The sequence below is a fragment of the Eubalaena glacialis genome, chromosome 15, assembly GCF_028564815.1.
Source record: "Eubalaena glacialis isolate mEubGla1 chromosome 15, mEubGla1.1.hap2.+ XY, whole genome shotgun sequence".
In the NCBI taxonomy this organism is placed as follows: Eukaryota; Metazoa; Chordata; class Mammalia; order Artiodactyla; family Balaenidae; genus Eubalaena; species Eubalaena glacialis.
The window spans coordinates 168,476-185,931 of record NC_083730.1 but is presented as its reverse complement, the minus strand read 5'-3'; positions in this window follow the sequence as shown (position 1 = coordinate 185,931).

Sequence of the window (17,456 nt, the reverse complement as noted above, 5' to 3'; positions counted from 1 at the left end):
GTTTAGGATTAGCGTACGTGTTAGGGTTAGGGTTTGGGTTAGGGTTAGGGTACGCGTTAGGGTTAGGGTATGGGTTAGGGTTAGGGTACACGTTAGGATTAGGGTATTTATTAAACCTATCCCACTCTCTAGATACCACTTAGCACATAAAGGAATATTATTTGGCGTCCAGCCATGGAGAAGATTTTAGTCACTAGGATAAGATAAAGAATAAACACATTATAAAAAAATCACGTTAGGATTTTCCTTTTAACCTGGTCCTTAAAACACTAGTGCTTAGGAAATCTAATGGAGGCAAAAGCAGTCAAGGGTAGTTTAGGGTTAGGGTTAGGGTTAGGGTTAGTGTTAGGGTTAGGGTACGGCTTAGGGTATGGGATAGGGTACGGGTGAGGGTACGGCGTAGCGTAGGGGTTAGGGTTAGGGTTAGGGTTAGGGTACGGATTAGGTTACGGGTGAGGGTACGGGTGAGGGTACTGCGTAGGGTATTGGTTAGGGTTAGGGTACGGCTTAGGATACGGGTTAGGGTACGGGTTAGGGTACGGCGTAGGGTAGGGGTTAGGGTTAGGTTTAGGGTTAGGGTTAGGGTTAGGGTATGGCTTAGGGTACGGGTGAGGGTACGGGTGAGGGTACTGCGTAGGGTATTGGTTAGGGTTAGGGTACGGCTTAGGATACGGGTTAGGGTACGGGTTAGGGTACGGCGTAGGGTAGGGGTTAGGGTTAGGGTTAGGGTTAGGGTTAGGGTACGGCTTAGGGTACGGGTTAGGGTACAGGTGAGGGTACGGCGTAGGGTATAGGTTAGGGTTAGGGTTAGGGTTAGGGTACGGCTTAGGATACGGGTTAGGGTACGGGTTAGGGTACGGCGTAAGTTAGGGGTTAGGGTTAGGGTTAGGGTTAGGGTTAGGGTATGGCTTAGGGTACGGGTTAGGGTACAGGTGAGGGTACGGCGTAGGGTATAGGTTAGGGTTAGGGTACGGCTTAGGATACGGGTTAGGGTACGGGTGAGGCTACGGCGTAGCGTATGTGTTAGGGTTAGGGTTAGGGTATGGGTTAGGGTTAGGGTACACGTTAGGATTAGGGTATTTATTAAACCTATCCCACTCTCTAGATACCACTTAGCACGTAAAGGAATGTTATTTGGGGTCCAGCCATGGAGAAGATTTTAGTCACTAGGATAAGATAAAGAATAAACACATTATAAAAAAATCACGTTAGGATTTTCCTTTTAACCTGTTCCTTAAAACACTAGTGCTTAGGAAATCTAATGGAGGCAAAAGCAGTCAAGGGTAGTTTAGGGTTAGGGTTAGGGTTAGGGTTAGGGTACGGCTTAGGATACGGGTTAGGGTACGGGTTAGGGTACGGCGTAAGGTAGGGGTTAGGGTTAGGGTTAGGGTATGGCTTAGGGTACGGGTTAGGGTACAGGTGAGGGTACGGCGTAGGTTATAGGTTAGGGTTAGGGTACGGCTTAGGATACGGGTTAGGGTACGGGTGAGGCTACGGCGTAGCGTATGTGTTAGGGTTAGGGTTAGGGTTAGGGTAGGGCTTAGGGTATGGGTTAGGGTACGGGTGAGAGTACGGCATAGGGTATGGGTTAGGGTTAGGGTTAGGGTTAGGATACGGCTTAGGGTACAGGTTAGGGTACGGGTGAGGGTACGGCGTAGGGTATGGGTTAGGGTTAGGGTTAGGGTTAGGATTAGTTTTAGGGTTAGGGATTGGTTTAGGGTACGGGTTAGGATTAGCGTACATGTTAGGGTTAGGGTTTGGGTTAGGGTTAGGTTACGCCTTAGGTTAAGGGTATGGGTTAGGGTTAGGTTACACGTTAGGATTAGGGTATTTATTAAACCTATCCCACTCTCTAGATACCACTTAGCACGTAAAGGAGTATTATTTGGGGTCCAGCCATGGAGAAGATTTTAGTCACTAGGAGAAGATAAAGAATAAACACATTATAAAAAAATCACGTTAGGATTTTCCTTTTAACCTGTTCCTTAAAACACTAGTGCTTAGGAAATCTAATGGAGGCAAAAGCAGTCAAGGGTAGTTTAGGGTTAGGGTTCGGATTAGGGTTAGTGTTAGGGTTAGGGTACGGCTTAGGGTATGGGATAGGGTACGGGTGAGGGTACGGCGTAGGGTAGGGGTTAGGGTTAGGGTTAGGGTTAGGGTTAGGGTTAGGGTTAGGGTTAGGGTACGGCTTAGGGTACGGGTGAGGGTACGGGTGAGGGTACGGCGTAGGGTAGGGGTTAGGGTTAGGGTTAGGGTTAGGGTTAGGGTTAGGGTACGGATTAGGTTACGGGTGAGGGTACGGGTGAGGGTACTGCGTAGGGTATTGGTTAGGGTTAGGGTACGGCTTAGGATACGGGTTAGGGTACGGGTTAGGGTACGGCGTAGGGTAGGGGTTAGGGTTAGGGTTAGGGTTAGGGTTAGGGTTAGGGTACGGCTTAGGGTACGGGTTAGGGTACAGGTGAGGGTACGTCGTAGGGTATAGGTTAGGGTTAGGGTTAGGGTTAGGGTACGGCTTAGGATACGGGTTAGGGTACGGGTGAGGCTACGGCGTAGCGTATGTGTTAGGGTTAGGGTTAGGGTTAGGGTACGGCTTAGGGTACGGTTTAGGGTACGGGTGAGGGTACGGCGTAGGGTATGTGTTAGGGTTAGGGTTAGGGTTAGGGTAGGGCTTAGGGTACGGGTTAGGGTATGGGTGAGGGTACGGCATAGGGTATGGGTTAGGGTTAGGGTTAGGGTTAGGGTACGGCTTAGGGTATGGTTTAGGGTACGGGTGAGGGTACGGCGTAGGGTATGGGTTAGGGTTAGGGTTAGGGTTAGGGTTAGTTTTAGGGTTAGGGATTGGTTTAGGGTACGGGTTAGAATTAGCGTACATGTTAGGGTTAGGGTTTGGGTTAGGGTTAGGGTACACGTTAGGTTAAGGGTATGGGTTAGGGTTAGGGTACACGTTAGGATTAGGGTATTTATTAAACCTATCCCACTCTCTAGATACCACTTAGCACGTAAAGGAATATTATTTGGGGTCCAGCCATGGAGAAGATTTTAGTCACTAGGATAAGATAAAGAATAAACACATTATAAAAAAATCACGTTAGGATTTTCCTTTTAACCTGTTCCTTAAAAAACTAGTGCTTAGGAAATCTAATGGAGGCAAAAGCAGTCAAGGGTAGTTTAGGGTTAGGGTTCGGATTAGGGTTAGTGTTAGGGTTAGGGTACGGCTTAGGGTATGGGATAGGGTACGGGTGAGGGTACGGCGTATGGTAGGGGTTAGGGTTAGGGTTAGGGTTAGGATTAGGGTTAGGGTTAGGGTACGGCTTAGGGTATGGGTGAGGGTACGGGTGAGGGTACTGCGTAGGGTATTGGTTAGGGTTAGGGTACGGCTTAGGATACGGGTTAGGGTACGGTTTAGGGTACGGCGTAGGGTAGGGGTTAGGGTTAGGGTTAGGGTTAGGGTACGGCTTAGGGTACGGGTTAGGGTACAGGTGAGCGTACGGCGTAGGGTATAGGTTAGGGTTAGGGTTAGGGTTAGGGTACGGCTTAGGATACGGGTTAGGGTACGGGTGAGGCTACGGCGTAGCATATGGGTTAGGGTTAGGGTTAGGGTTAGGGTACAGCTTAGGGTACGGGTTAGGGTACGGGTGAGGGTACGGCGTAGGGTATGGGTTAGGGTTAGGGTTAGGGTTAGTGTTAGGGTTAGGGTACGGCTTAGGGTATGGGATAGGGTACGGCGTAGGGTAGGGGTTAGGGTTAGGGTTAGGGTTAGGGTTAGGGTTAGGGTTAGGGTACGGCATAGGGTACGGTGAGGGTACGGGTGAGGGTACTGCTTAGGGTATTGGTTAGGGTTAGGGTACGGCTTAGGATACGGGTTAGGGTACGGGTTAGGGTACGGCGTAGGGTAGGGGTTAGGGTTAGGGTTAGGGTTACGGTTAGGGTTAGGGAACGGCTTAGGGTACGGGTTAGGGTACAGGTGAGGGTACGGCGTAGGGTATAGGTTAGGGTTAGGATTATGGTTAGGGTACGGCTTAGGATACGGGTTAGGGTACGGGTGAGGCTACGGCGTAGCGTATGGGTTAGGGTTAGGGTTAGGGTTAGGGTTAGGGTACGGCTTAGGGTACGGGTTAGGGTACGGGTGAGGGTACGGCGTAGGGTATGGGTTAGGGTTAGGGTTAGGGTTAGGGTTAGTTTTAGGGTTAGGGATTGGTTTAGGGTACGGGTTAGGATTAGCGTACGTGTTAGGGTTAGGGTTTGGGTTAGGGTTAGGGTACGCGTTAGGGTTAGGGTATGGGTTAGGGTTAGGGTACACGTTAGGATTAGGGTATTTATTAAACCTATCCCACTCTCTAGATACCACTTAGCACATAAAGGAATATTATTTGGCGTCCAGCCATGGAGAAGATTTTAGTCACTAGGATAAGATAAAGAATAAACACGTTATAAAAAAATCACGTTAGGATTTTCCTTTTAACCTGTTCCTTAAAACACTAGTGCTTAGGAAATCTAATGGAGGCAAAAGCAGTCAAGGGTAGTTTAGGGTTAGGGTTAGGGTTAGGGTTAGTGTTAGGTTTAGGGTACGGCTTAGGTATGGGATAGGGTACGGGTGAGGGTACGGCGTAGCGTAGGGGTTAGGGTTAGGGTTAGGGTTAGGCTTAGGGTACGGATTAGGTTACGGGTGAGGGTACGGGTGAGGGTACTGCGTAGGGTATTCGTTAGGGTTAGGGTACGGCTTAGGATACGGGTTAGGGTACGGGTTAGGGTACGGCGTAGGGTAGGGGTTAGGGTTAGGGTTAGGGTTAGGGTTAGGGTTAGGGTACGGCTTAGGGTACGGGTTAGGGTACAGGTGAGGGTACGGCGTAGGGTATAGGTTAGGGTTAGGGTTAGGGTTAGGGTACGGCTTAGGATACGGGTTAGGGTACGGGTGAGGCTACGGCGTAGCGTATGTGTTAGGGTTAGGGTTAGGGTACGGCTTAGGGTACGGGTGAGGGTACGGGTGAGGGTACAGCGTAGGGTATTGGTTAGGGTTAGGGTACGGCTTAGGATACGGGTTAGGGTACGGTTTAGGGTACGGCGTAGGGTAGGGGTTAGGGTTAGGGTTAGGGTTAGGGTACGGCTTAGGGTACGGGTTAGGGTACAGGTGAGGGTACGGCGTAGGGTATAGGTTAGGGTTAGGGTTAGGGTTAGGGTACGGCTTAGGATACGGGTTAGGGTACGGGTGAGGCTACGGCGTAGCATATGGGTTAGGGTTAGGGTTAGGGTTAGGGTACAGCTTAGGGTACGGGTTAGGGTACGGGTGAGGGTACGGCGTAGGGTATGGGTTAGGGTTAGGGTTAGGGTTAGTTTTAGGGTTAGGGGTTGGTTTAGGGTACGGGTTAGGATTAACGTACGTGTTAGGGTTAGGGTTTGGGTTACGGTTAGGGTACGCGTTAGGGTTAGGGTATGGGTTAGGGTTAGGGTACACGTTAGGATTAGGGTATTTATTAAACCTATCCCACTCTCTAGATACCACTTAGCACGTAAAGGAATGTTATTTGGGGTCCAGCCATGGAGAAGATTTTAGTCACTAGGATAAGATAAAGAATAAACACATTATAAAAAAATCACGTTAGGATTTTCCTTTTAACCTGTTCCTTAAAAAACTAGTGCTTAGGAAATCTAATGGAGGCAAAAGCAGTCAAGGGTAGTTTAGGGTTAGGGTTCGGATTAGGGTTAGTGTTAGGGTTAGGGTACGGCTTAGGGTATGGGATAGGGTACGGGTGAGGGTACGGCGTAGGGTAGGGGTTAGGGTTAGGGTTAGGATTAGGGTTAGGGTTAGGGTACGGCTTAGGGTACGGGTGAGGGTACGGGTGAGGGTACTGCGTAGGGTATTGGTTAGGGTTAGGGTACGGCTTAGGATACGGGTTAGGGTACGGTTTAGGGTACGGCGTAGGGTTGGGGTTAGGGTTAGGGTTAGGGTTAGGGTACGGCTTAGGGTATGGGATAGGGTACGGGTGAGGGTACGGCGTAGCGTAGGGGTTAGGGTTAGGGTTAGGGTTAGGGTACGGATTAGGTTACGGGTGAGGGTACGGGTGAGGGTACTGCGTAGGGTATTGGTTAGGGTTAGGGTACGGCTTAGGATACGGGTTAGGGTACGGGTTAGGGTACGGCGTAGGGTAGGGGTTAGGGTTAGGTTTAGGGTTAGGGTTAGGGTTAGGGTATGGCTTAGGGTACGGGTGAGGGTACGGGTGAGGGTACTGCGTAGGGTATTGGTTAGGGTTAGGGTACGGCTTAGGATACGGGTTAGGGTACGGGTTAGGGTACGGCGTAGGGTAGGGGTTAGGGTTAGGGTTAGGGTTAGGGTTAGGGTACGGCTTAGGGTACGGGTTAGGGTACAGGTGAGGGTACGGCGTAGGGTATAGGTTAGGGTTAGGGTTAGGGTTAGGGTACGGCTTAGGATACGGGTTAGGGTACGGGTTAGGGTACGGCGTAAGTTAGGGGTTAGGGTTAGGGTTAGGGTTAGGGTTAGGGTATGGCTTAGGGTACGGGTTAGGGTACAGGTGAGGGTACGGCGTAGGGTATAGGTTAGGGTTAGGGTACGGCTTAGGATACGGGTTAGGGTACGGGTGAGGCTACGGCGTAGCGTATGTGTTAGGGTTAGGGTTAGGGTATGGGTTAGGGTTAGGGTACACGTTAGGATTAGGGTATTTATTAAACCTATCCCACTCTCTAGATACCACTTAGCACGTAAAGGAATGTTATTTGGGGTCCAGCCATGGAGAAGATTTTAGTCACTAGGATAAGATAAAGAATAAACACATTATAAAAAAATCACGTTAGGATTTTCCTTTTAACCTGTTCCTTAAAACACTAGTGCTTAGGAAATCTAATGGAGGCAAAAGCAGTCAAGGGTAGTTTAGGGTTAGGGTTAGGGTTAGGGTTAGGGTACGGCTTAGGATACGGGTTAGGGTACGGGTTAGGGTACGGCGTAAGGTAGGGGTTAGGGTTAGGGTTAGGGTATGGCTTAGGGTACGGGTTAGGGTACAGGTGAGGGTACGGCGTAGGTTATAGGTTAGGGTTAGGGTACGGCTTAGGATACGGGTTAGGGTACGGGTGAGGCTACGGCGTAGCGTATGTGTTAGGGTTAGGGTTAGGGTTAGGGTAGGGCTTAGGGTATGGGTTAGGGTACGGGTGAGAGTACGGCATAGGGTATGGGTTAGGGTTAGGGTTAGGGTTAGGATACGGCTTAGGGTACAGGTTAGGGTACGGGTGAGGGTACGGCGTAGGGTATGGGTTAGGGTTAGGGTTAGGGTTAGGATTAGTTTTAGGGTTAGGGATTGGTTTAGGGTACGGGTTAGGATTAGCGTACATGTTAGGGTTAGGGTTTGGGTTAGGGTTAGGTTACGCCTTAGGTTAAGGGTATGGGTTAGGGTTAGGTTACACGTTAGGATTAGGGTATTTATTAAACCTATCCCACTCTCTAGATACCACTTAGCACGTAAAGGAGTATTATTTGGGGTCCAGCCATGGAGAAGATTTTAGTCACTAGGAGAAGATAAAGAATAAACACATTATAAAAAAATCACGTTAGGATTTTCCTTTTAACCTGTTCCTTAAAACACTAGTGCTTAGGAAATCTAATGGAGGCAAAAGCAGTCAAGGGTAGTTTAGGGTTAGGGTTCGGATTAGGGTTAGTGTTAGGGTTAGGGTACGGCTTAGGGTATGGGATAGGGTACGGGTGAGGGTACGGCGTAGGGTAGGGGTTAGGGTTAGGGTTAGGGTTAGGGTTAGGGTTAGGGTTAGGGTTAGGGTACGGCTTAGGGTACGGGTGAGGGTACGGGTGAGGGTACGGCGTAGGGTAGGGGTTAGGGTTAGGGTTAGGGTTAGGGTTAGGGTTAGGGTACGGATTAGGTTACGGGTGAGGGTACGGGTGAGGGTACTGCGTAGGGTATTGGTTAGGGTTAGGGTACGGCTTAGGATACGGGTTAGGGTACGGGTTAGGGTACGGCGTAGGGTAGGGGTTAGGGTTAGGGTTAGGGTTAGGGTTAGGGTTAGGGTACGGCTTAGGGTACGGGTTAGGGTACAGGTGAGGGTACGTCGTAGGGTATAGGTTAGGGTTAGGGTTAGGGTTAGGGTACGGCTTAGGATACGGGTTAGGGTACGGGTGAGGCTACGGCGTAGCGTATGTGTTAGGGTTAGGGTTAGGGTTAGGGTACGGCTTAGGGTACGGTTTAGGGTACGGGTGAGGGTACGGCGTAGGGTATGTGTTAGGGTTAGGGTTAGGGTTAGGGTAGGGCTTAGGGTACGGGTTAGGGTATGGGTGAGGGTACGGCATAGGGTATGGGTTAGGGTTAGGGTTAGGGTTAGGGTACGGCTTAGGGTATGGTTTAGGGTACGGGTGAGGGTACGGCGTAGGGTATGGGTTAGGGTTAGGGTTAGGGTTAGGGTTAGTTTTAGGGTTAGGGATTGGTTTAGGGTACGGGTTAGAATTAGCGTACATGTTAGGGTTAGGGTTTGGGTTAGGGTTAGGGTACACGTTAGGTTAAGGGTATGGGTTAGGGTTAGGGTACACGTTAGGATTAGGGTATTTATTAAACCTATCCCACTCTCTAGATACCACTTAGCACGTAAAGGAATATTATTTGGGGTCCAGCCATGGAGAAGATTTTAGTCACTAGGATAAGATAAAGAATAAACACATTATAAAAAAATCACGTTAGGATTTTCCTTTTAACCTGTTCCTTAAAAAACTAGTGCTTAGGAAATCTAATGGAGGCAAAAGCAGTCAAGGGTAGTTTAGGGTTAGGGTTCGGATTAGGGTTAGTGTTAGGGTTAGGGTACGGCTTAGGGTATGGGATAGGGTACGGGTGAGGGTACGGCGTATGGTAGGGGTTAGGGTTAGGGTTAGGGTTAGGATTAGGGTTAGGGTTAGGGTACGGCTTAGGGTATGGGTGAGGGTACGGGTGAGGGTACTGCGTAGGGTATTGGTTAGGGTTAGGGTACGGCTTAGGATACGGGTTAGGGTACGGTTTAGGGTACGGCGTAGGGTAGGGGTTAGGGTTAGGGTTAGGGTTAGGGTACGGCTTAGGGTACGGGTTAGGGTACAGGTGAGCGTACGGCGTAGGGTATAGGTTAGGGTTAGGGTTAGGGTTAGGGTACGGCTTAGGATACGGGTTAGGGTACGGGTGAGGCTACGGCGTAGCATATGGGTTAGGGTTAGGGTTAGGGTTAGGGTACAGCTTAGGGTACGGGTTAGGGTACGGGTGAGGGTACGGCGTAGGGTATGGGTTAGGGTTAGGGTTAGGGTTAGTGTTAGGGTTAGGGTACGGCTTAGGGTATGGGATAGGGTACGGCGTAGGGTAGGGGTTAGGGTTAGGGTTAGGGTTAGGGTTAGGGTTAGGGTTAGGGTACGGCATAGGGTACGGTGAGGGTACGGGTGAGGGTACTGCTTAGGGTATTGGTTAGGGTTAGGGTACGGCTTAGGATACGGGTTAGGGTACGGGTTAGGGTACGGCGTAGGGTAGGGGTTAGGGTTAGGGTTAGGGTTACGGTTAGGGTTAGGGAACGGCTTAGGGTACGGGTTAGGGTACAGGTGAGGGTACGGCGTAGGGTATAGGTTAGGGTTAGGATTATGGTTAGGGTACGGCTTAGGATACGGGTTAGGGTACGGGTGAGGCTACGGCGTAGCGTATGGGTTAGGGTTAGGGTTAGGGTTAGGGTTAGGGTACGGCTTAGGGTACGGGTTAGGGTACGGGTGAGGGTACGGCGTAGGGTATGGGTTAGGGTTAGGGTTAGGGTTAGGGTTAGTTTTAGGGTTAGGGATTGGTTTAGGGTACGGGTTAGGATTAGCGTACGTGTTAGGGTTAGGGTTTGGGTTAGGGTTAGGGTACGCGTTAGGGTTAGGGTATGGGTTAGGGTTAGGGTACACGTTAGGATTAGGGTATTTATTAAACCTATCCCACTCTCTAGATACCACTTAGCACATAAAGGAATATTATTTGGCGTCCAGCCATGGAGAAGATTTTAGTCACTAGGATAAGATAAAGAATAAACACGTTATAAAAAAATCACGTTAGGATTTTCCTTTTAACCTGTTCCTTAAAACACTAGTGCTTAGGAAATCTAATGGAGGCAAAAGCAGTCAAGGGTAGTTTAGGGTTAGGGTTAGGGTTAGGGTTAGTGTTAGGTTTAGGGTACGGCTTAGGTATGGGATAGGGTACGGGTGAGGGTACGGCGTAGCGTAGGGGTTAGGGTTAGGGTTAGGGTTAGGCTTAGGGTACGGATTAGGTTACGGGTGAGGGTACGGGTGAGGGTACTGCGTAGGGTATTCGTTAGGGTTAGGGTACGGCTTAGGATACGGGTTAGGGTACGGGTTAGGGTACGGCGTAGGGTAGGGGTTAGGGTTAGGGTTAGGGTTAGGGTTAGGGTTAGGGTACGGCTTAGGGTACGGGTTAGGGTACAGGTGAGGGTACGGCGTAGGGTATAGGTTAGGGTTAGGGTTAGGGTTAGGGTACGGCTTAGGATACGGGTTAGGGTACGGGTGAGGCTACGGCGTAGCGTATGTGTTAGGGTTAGGGTTAGGGTACGGCTTAGGGTACGGGTGAGGGTACGGGTGAGGGTACAGCGTAGGGTATTGGTTAGGGTTAGGGTACGGCTTAGGATACGGGTTAGGGTACGGTTTAGGGTACGGCGTAGGGTAGGGGTTAGGGTTAGGGTTAGGGTTAGGGTACGGCTTAGGGTACGGGTTAGGGTACAGGTGAGGGTACGGCGTAGGGTATAGGTTAGGGTTAGGGTTAGGGTTAGGGTACGGCTTAGGATACGGGTTAGGGTACGGGTGAGGCTACGGCGTAGCATATGGGTTAGGGTTAGGGTTAGGGTTAGGGTACAGCTTAGGGTACGGGTTAGGGTACGGGTGAGGGTACGGCGTAGGGTATGGGTTAGGGTTAGGGTTAGGGTTAGTTTTAGGGTTAGGGGTTGGTTTAGGGTACGGGTTAGGATTAACGTACGTGTTAGGGTTAGGGTTTGGGTTACGGTTAGGGTACGCGTTAGGGTTAGGGTATGGGTTAGGGTTAGGGTACACGTTAGGATTAGGGTATTTATTAAACCTATCCCACTCTCTAGATACCACTTAGCACGTAAAGGAATGTTATTTGGGGTCCAGCCATGGAGAAGATTTTAGTCACTAGGATAAGATAAAGAATAAACACATTATAAAAAAATCACGTTAGGATTTTCCTTTTAACCTGTTCCTTAAAAAACTAGTGCTTAGGAAATCTAATGGAGGCAAAAGCAGTCAAGGGTAGTTTAGGGTTAGGGTTCGGATTAGGGTTAGTGTTAGGGTTAGGGTACGGCTTAGGGTATGGGATAGGGTACGGGTGAGGGTACGGCGTAGGGTAGGGGTTAGGGTTAGGGTTAGGATTAGGGTTAGGGTTAGGGTACGGCTTAGGGTACGGGTGAGGGTACGGGTGAGGGTACTGCGTAGGGTATTGGTTAGGGTTAGGGTACGGCTTAGGATACGGGTTAGGGTACGGTTTAGGGTACGGCGTAGGGTTGGGGTTAGGGTTAGGGTTAGGGTTAGGGTACGGCTTAGGGTACGGGTTAGGGTACAGGTGAGGGTACGGCGTAGGGTATAGGTTAGGGTTAGGGTTAGGTTTAGGGTTAGGGTACGGCTTAGGATACGGGTTAGGGTACGGGTGAGGCTACGGCGTAGCATATGGGTTAGGGTTAGGGTTAGGGTTAGGGTATAGCTTAGGGAACGGGTTAGGGTACGGGTGAGGGTACGGCGTAGGGTATGGGTTAGGGTTAGGGTTAGGGTTAGTGTTAGGGTTAGGGTACGGCTTAGGGTATGGGAGAGGGTACGGCGTAGGGTAGGGGTTAGTGTTAGGGTTAGGGTTAGGGTTAGGGTTAGGGTTAGGGTACGGCATAGGGTACGGGTGAGGGTACGGGTGAGGGTACTGCGTAGGGTATTGTTTAGGGTTAGGGTACGGCTTAGGATACGGGTTAGGGTACGGGTTAGGGTACGGCGTAGGGTAGGGGTTAGGGTTAGGGTTAGGGTTACGGTTAGGGTTAGGGAACGGCTTAGGGTACGGGTTAGGGTACAGGTGAGGGTACGGCGTAGGGTATAGGTTAGGGTTAGGGTTATGGTTAGGGTACGGCTTAGGATACGGGTTAGGGTACGGGTGAGGCTACGGCGTAGCGTATGGGTTAGGGTTAGGGTTAGGGTTAGGGTTAGGGTACGGCTTAGGGTACGGGTTAGGGTACGGGTGAGGGTACGGCGTAGGGTATGGGTTAGGGTTAGGGTTATGGTTAGGGTTAGTTTTAGGGTTAGGGATTGGTTTAGGGTACGGGTTAGGATTAGCGTACGTGTTAGGGTTAGGGTTTGGGTTAGGGTTAGGGTACGCGTTAGGGTTAGGGTATGGGTTAGGGTTAGGGTACACGTTAGGATTAGGGTATTTATTAAACCTATCCCACTCTCTAGATACCACTTAGCACATAAAGGAATATTATTTGGCGTCCAGCCATGGAGAAGATTTTAGTCACTAGGATAAGATAAAGAATAAACACATTATAAAAAAATCACTTTAGGATTTTCCTTTTAACCTGTTCCTTAAAACACTAGTGCTTAGGAAATCTAATGGAGGCAAAAGCAGTCAAGGGTAGTTTAGGGTTAGGGTTAGGGTTAGGGTTAGTGTTAGGGTTAGGGTACGGCTTAGGGTATGGGATAGGGTACGGGTGAGGGTACGGCGTAGCGTAGGGGTTAGGGTTAGGGTTAGGGTACGGATTAGGTTACGGGTGAGGGTACGGGTGAGGGTACTGCGTAGGGTATTCGTTAGGGTTAGGGTACGGCTTAGGATACGGGTTAGGGTACGGGTTAGGGTACGGCGTAGGGTAGGGTTTAGGGTTAGGGTTAGGGTTAGGGTTAGGGTTAGGGTACGGCTTAGGGTACGGGTTAGGGTACAGGTGAGGGTACGGCGTAGGGTATAGGTTAGGGTTAGGGTTAGGGTTAGGGTACGGCTTAGGATACGGGTTAGGGTACGGGTGAGGCTACGGCGTAGCGTATGTGTTAGGGTTAGGGTTAGGGTTAGGGTACGGCTTAGGGTACGGGTGAGGGTACGGGTGAGGGTACAGCGTAGGGTATTGGTTAGGGTTAGGGTACGGCTTAGGATACGGGTTAGGGTACGGTTTAGGATACGGCGTAGGGTAGGGGTTAGGGTTAGGGTTAGGGTTAGGGTACGGCTTAGGGTACGGGTTAGGGTACAGGTGAGGGTACGGCGTAGGGTATAGTTTAGGGTTAGGGTTAGGGTTAGGGTACGGCTTAGGATACGGGTTAGGGTACGGGTGAGGCTATGGCGTAGCATATGGGTTAGGGTTAGGATTAGGGTTAGGGTACAGCTTAGGGTACGGGTTAGGGTACGGGTGAGGGTACGGCGTAGGGTATGGGTTAGGGTTAGGGTTAGGGTTAGTTTTAGGGTTAGGGGTTGGTTTAGGGTACGGGTTAGGATTAACGTACGTGTTAGGGTTAGGGTTTGGGTTACGGTTAGGGTACGCGTTAGGGTTAGGGTATGGGTTAGGGTATGGGTTAGGGTTAGGGTACACGTTAGGATTAGGGTATTTATTAAACCTATCCCACTCTCTAGATACCACTTAGCACGTAAAGGAATATTATTTGGGGTCCAGCCATGGAGAAGATTTTAGTCACTAGGATAAGATAAAGAATAAACTCATTATAAAAAAATCACGTTAGGATTTTCCTTTTAACCTGTTCCTTAAAACACTAGTGCTTAGGAAATCTAATGGAGGCAAAAGCAGTCAAGGGTAGTTTAGGGTTAGGGTTAGGGTTAGGGTTAGTGTTAGGGTTAGGGTACGGCTTAGGGTATGGGATAGGGTACGGGTGAGGGTACGGTGTAGGGTAGGGGTTAGGGTTAGGTTTAGGGTTAGGGTTAGGGTTAGGGTACGGCTTAGGGTACGGGTGAGGGTACGGGTGAGGGTACTGCGTAGGGTATTGGTTAGGGTTAGGGTACGGCTTAGGATACGGGTTAGGGTACGGGTTAGGGTACGGCGTAGGGTAGGGGTTAGGGTTAGGGTTAGGGTACGGCTTAGGGTACGGGTTAGGGTACAGGTGAGGGTACGGCGTAGGGTATAGGTTAGGGTTAGGGTTAGGGTTAGGGTACGGCTTACGATACGGGTGAGGGTACGGGTTAGGGTACGGCGTAAGGTAGGGGTTAGGGTTAGGGTTAGGGTTAGGGTTAGGGTATGGCTTAGGGTACGGGTTAGGGTACAGGTGAGGGAACGGCGTAGGGTATAGGTTAGGGTTAGGGTACGGCTTAGGATACGGGTTAGGGTACGGGTGAGGCTACGGCGTAGCGTATGTGTTAGGGTTAGGGTTAGGGTTAGGGTAGGGCTTAGGGTACGGGTTAGGGTACGGGTGAGGGTACGGCATAGGGTATGGGTTAGGGTTAGGGTTAGGGTTAGGGTACGGCTTAGGGTACGGGTTAGGGTACGGGTGAGGGTACGGCGTAGGGTATGGGTTAGGGTTAGGGTTAGGGTTAGGGTTAGTTTTAGGGTTAGGGATTGGTTTAGGGTACGGGTTAGGATTAGCGTACGTGTTAGGGTTAGGGTTTGGGTTAGGGTTAGGGTACACGTTAGGTTAAGGGTATGGGTTAGGGTTAAGGTACACGTTAGGATTAGGGTATTTATTAAACCTATCCCACTCTCTAGATACCACTTAGCACGTAAAGGAATATTATTTGGGGTCCAGCCATGGAGAAGATTTTAGTCACTAGAAGAAGATAAAGAATAAACACATTATAAAATAATCACGTTAGGATTTTCCTTTTAACCTGTTCCTTAAACCACTAGTGCTTAGGAAATCTAATGGAGGCAAAAGCAGTCAAGGGTAGTTTAGGGTTAGGGTTCGGATTAGGGTTAGTGTTAGGGTTAGGGTACGGCTTTGGGTATGGGATAGGGTACGGGTGAGGGTACGGCGTAGGGTAGGGGTTAGGGTTAGGGTTAGGGTTAGGGTTAGTGTACGGCTTAGGGTACGGGTGAGGGTACGGGTGAGGGTACTGCGTAGGGTATAGGTTAGGGTTAGGGTACGGGTTAGGGTACGGCGTAGGGTAGGGGTTAGGATTAGGGTTAGGGTTAGGGTACGGCTTAGGGCACGGGTTACGGTACAGGTGAGGGTACGGCGTAGGGTATAGGTTAGGGTTAGGGTTAGGGTTAGGGTACGGCTTAGGATACGGGTTAGGGTACGGGTGAGGCTACGGTGTAGCAAATGGGTTAGGGTTAGGGTTAGGGTTAGGGTACAGCTTAGGGTACGGGTTAGGGTACGGGTGAGGGTACGGCGTAGGGTATGGGTTAGGGTTAGGGTTGGGGTTAGTTTTAGGGTTAGGGGTTGGTTTAGGGTACGGGTTAGGATTAACGTACGTGTTAGGGTTAGGGTTTGGGTTACGGTTAGGGTACGCGTTAGGGTTAGGGTATGGGTTAGGGTTAGGGTACACGTTAGGATTAGGATATTTATTAAACCTATCCCACTCTCTAGATACCACTTAGCACGTAAAGGAATATTATTTGGGGTCCAGCCATGGAGAAGATTTTAGTCACTAGGATAAGATAAAGAATAAACACATTATAAAAAAATCACGTTAGGATTTTCCTTTTAACCTGTTCCTTAAAACACTAGTGCTTAGGAAATCTAATGGAGGCAAAAGCAGTCAAGGGTAGTTTAGGGTTAGGGTTAGGGTTAGGGTTAGTGTTAGGGTTAGGGTACGGCTTAGAGTATGGGATAGGGTACGGCGTAGGGTAGGGGTTAGGGTTAGGGTTAGGGTTAGGGTTAGGGTTAGGGTACGGATTAGGTTACGGGTGAGGGTACGGTTGAGGGTACTGCGTAGGGTATTCGTTAGGGTTAGGGTACGGCTTAGGATACGGGTTAGGGTACGGGTTAGGGTACGGCGTAGGGTAGGGGTTAGGGTTAGGTTTAGGGTTAGGGTTAGGGTTAGGGTATGGCTTAGGGTACGGGTGAGGGTACGGGTGAGGGTACTGCGTAGGGTATTGGTTAGGGTTAGGGTACGGCTTAGGATACGGGTTAGGGTACGGGTTAGGGTACGGCGTAGGGTAGGGGTTAGGGTTAGGGTTAGGGTTAGGGTTAGGGTACGGCTTAGGGTACGGGTTAGGGTACAGGTGAGGGTACAGCGTAGGGTATAGGTTAGGGTTAGGGTTAGGGTTAGGGTACGGCTTAGGATACGGGTTAGGGTACGGGTTAGGGTACGGCGTAAGGTAGGGGTTAGGGTTAGGGTTAGGGTTAGGGTTAGGGTATGGCTTAGGGTACGGGTTAGGGTACAGGTGAGGGTACGGCGTAGGGTATAGGTTAGGGTTAGGGTACGGCTTAGGATACGGGTTAGCGTACGGGTGAGTCTACGGCGTAGCGTATGTGTTAGGGTTAGGGTTAGGGTTAGGGTAGGGCTTAGGGTACGGGTTAGGGTACGGATGAGGGTACGGCATAGGGTATGGGTTAGGGTTAGGGTTAGGGTTAGGGTACGGCTTAGGGTACGGGTTAGGGTATGGGTGAGGGTACGGCGTAGGGTATGGGTTAGGGTTAGGGTTAGGGTTAGGGTTAGTTTTAGGGTTAGGGATTGGTTTAGGGTACGGGTTAGGATTAGCGTACGTATTAGGGTTAGGGTTTGGGTTAGGGTTAGGGTACGCGTTAGGGTTAGGGTATGGGTTAGGGTTAGGGTACACGTTAGGATTAGGGTATTTATTAAACCTATCCCACTCTCTAGATACCACTTAGCACGTAAAGGAATGTTATTTGGGGTCCAGCCATGGAGAAGATTTTAGTCACTAGGATAAGATAAAGAATAAACACATTATAAAAAAATCACGTTAGGATTTTCCTTTTAACCTGTTCCTTAAAACACTAGTGCTTAGGAAATCTAATGGAGGCAAAAGCAGTCAAGGGTAGTTTAGGGTTAGGGTTAGGGTTAGGGTTAGTGTTAGGGTTAGGGTACGGCTTAGGGTATGGGATAGGGTACGGCGTAGGGTAGGGGTTAGGGTTAGGGTTAGGGTTAGGGTTAGGGTTAGGGTACGGCATAGGGTACGGGTGAGGGTACGGGTGAGGGTACTGCGTAGGGTATTGGTTAGGGTTAGGGTACGGCTTAGGATACGGGTTAGGGTACGGGTTAGGGTACGGGGTAGGGTAGGGGTTAGGGTTAGGGTTAGGGTTAGGGTTAGGGTTAGGGAACGGCTTAGGGTACGGGTTAGGGTACAGGTGAGGGTATGGCGTAGGGTATAGGTTAGGGTTAGGGTTAGGGTTAGGGTACGGCTTAGGATACGGGTTAGGGTACGGGTGAGGCTACGGCGTAGCTTATGGGTTAGGGTTAGGGTTAGGGTTAGGGTACGGCTTAGGGTACGGGTTAGGGTACGGGTGAGCGTACGGCGTAGGGTATGGGTTAGGGTTAGGGTTAGGGTTAGGGTTAGTTTTAGGGTTAGGG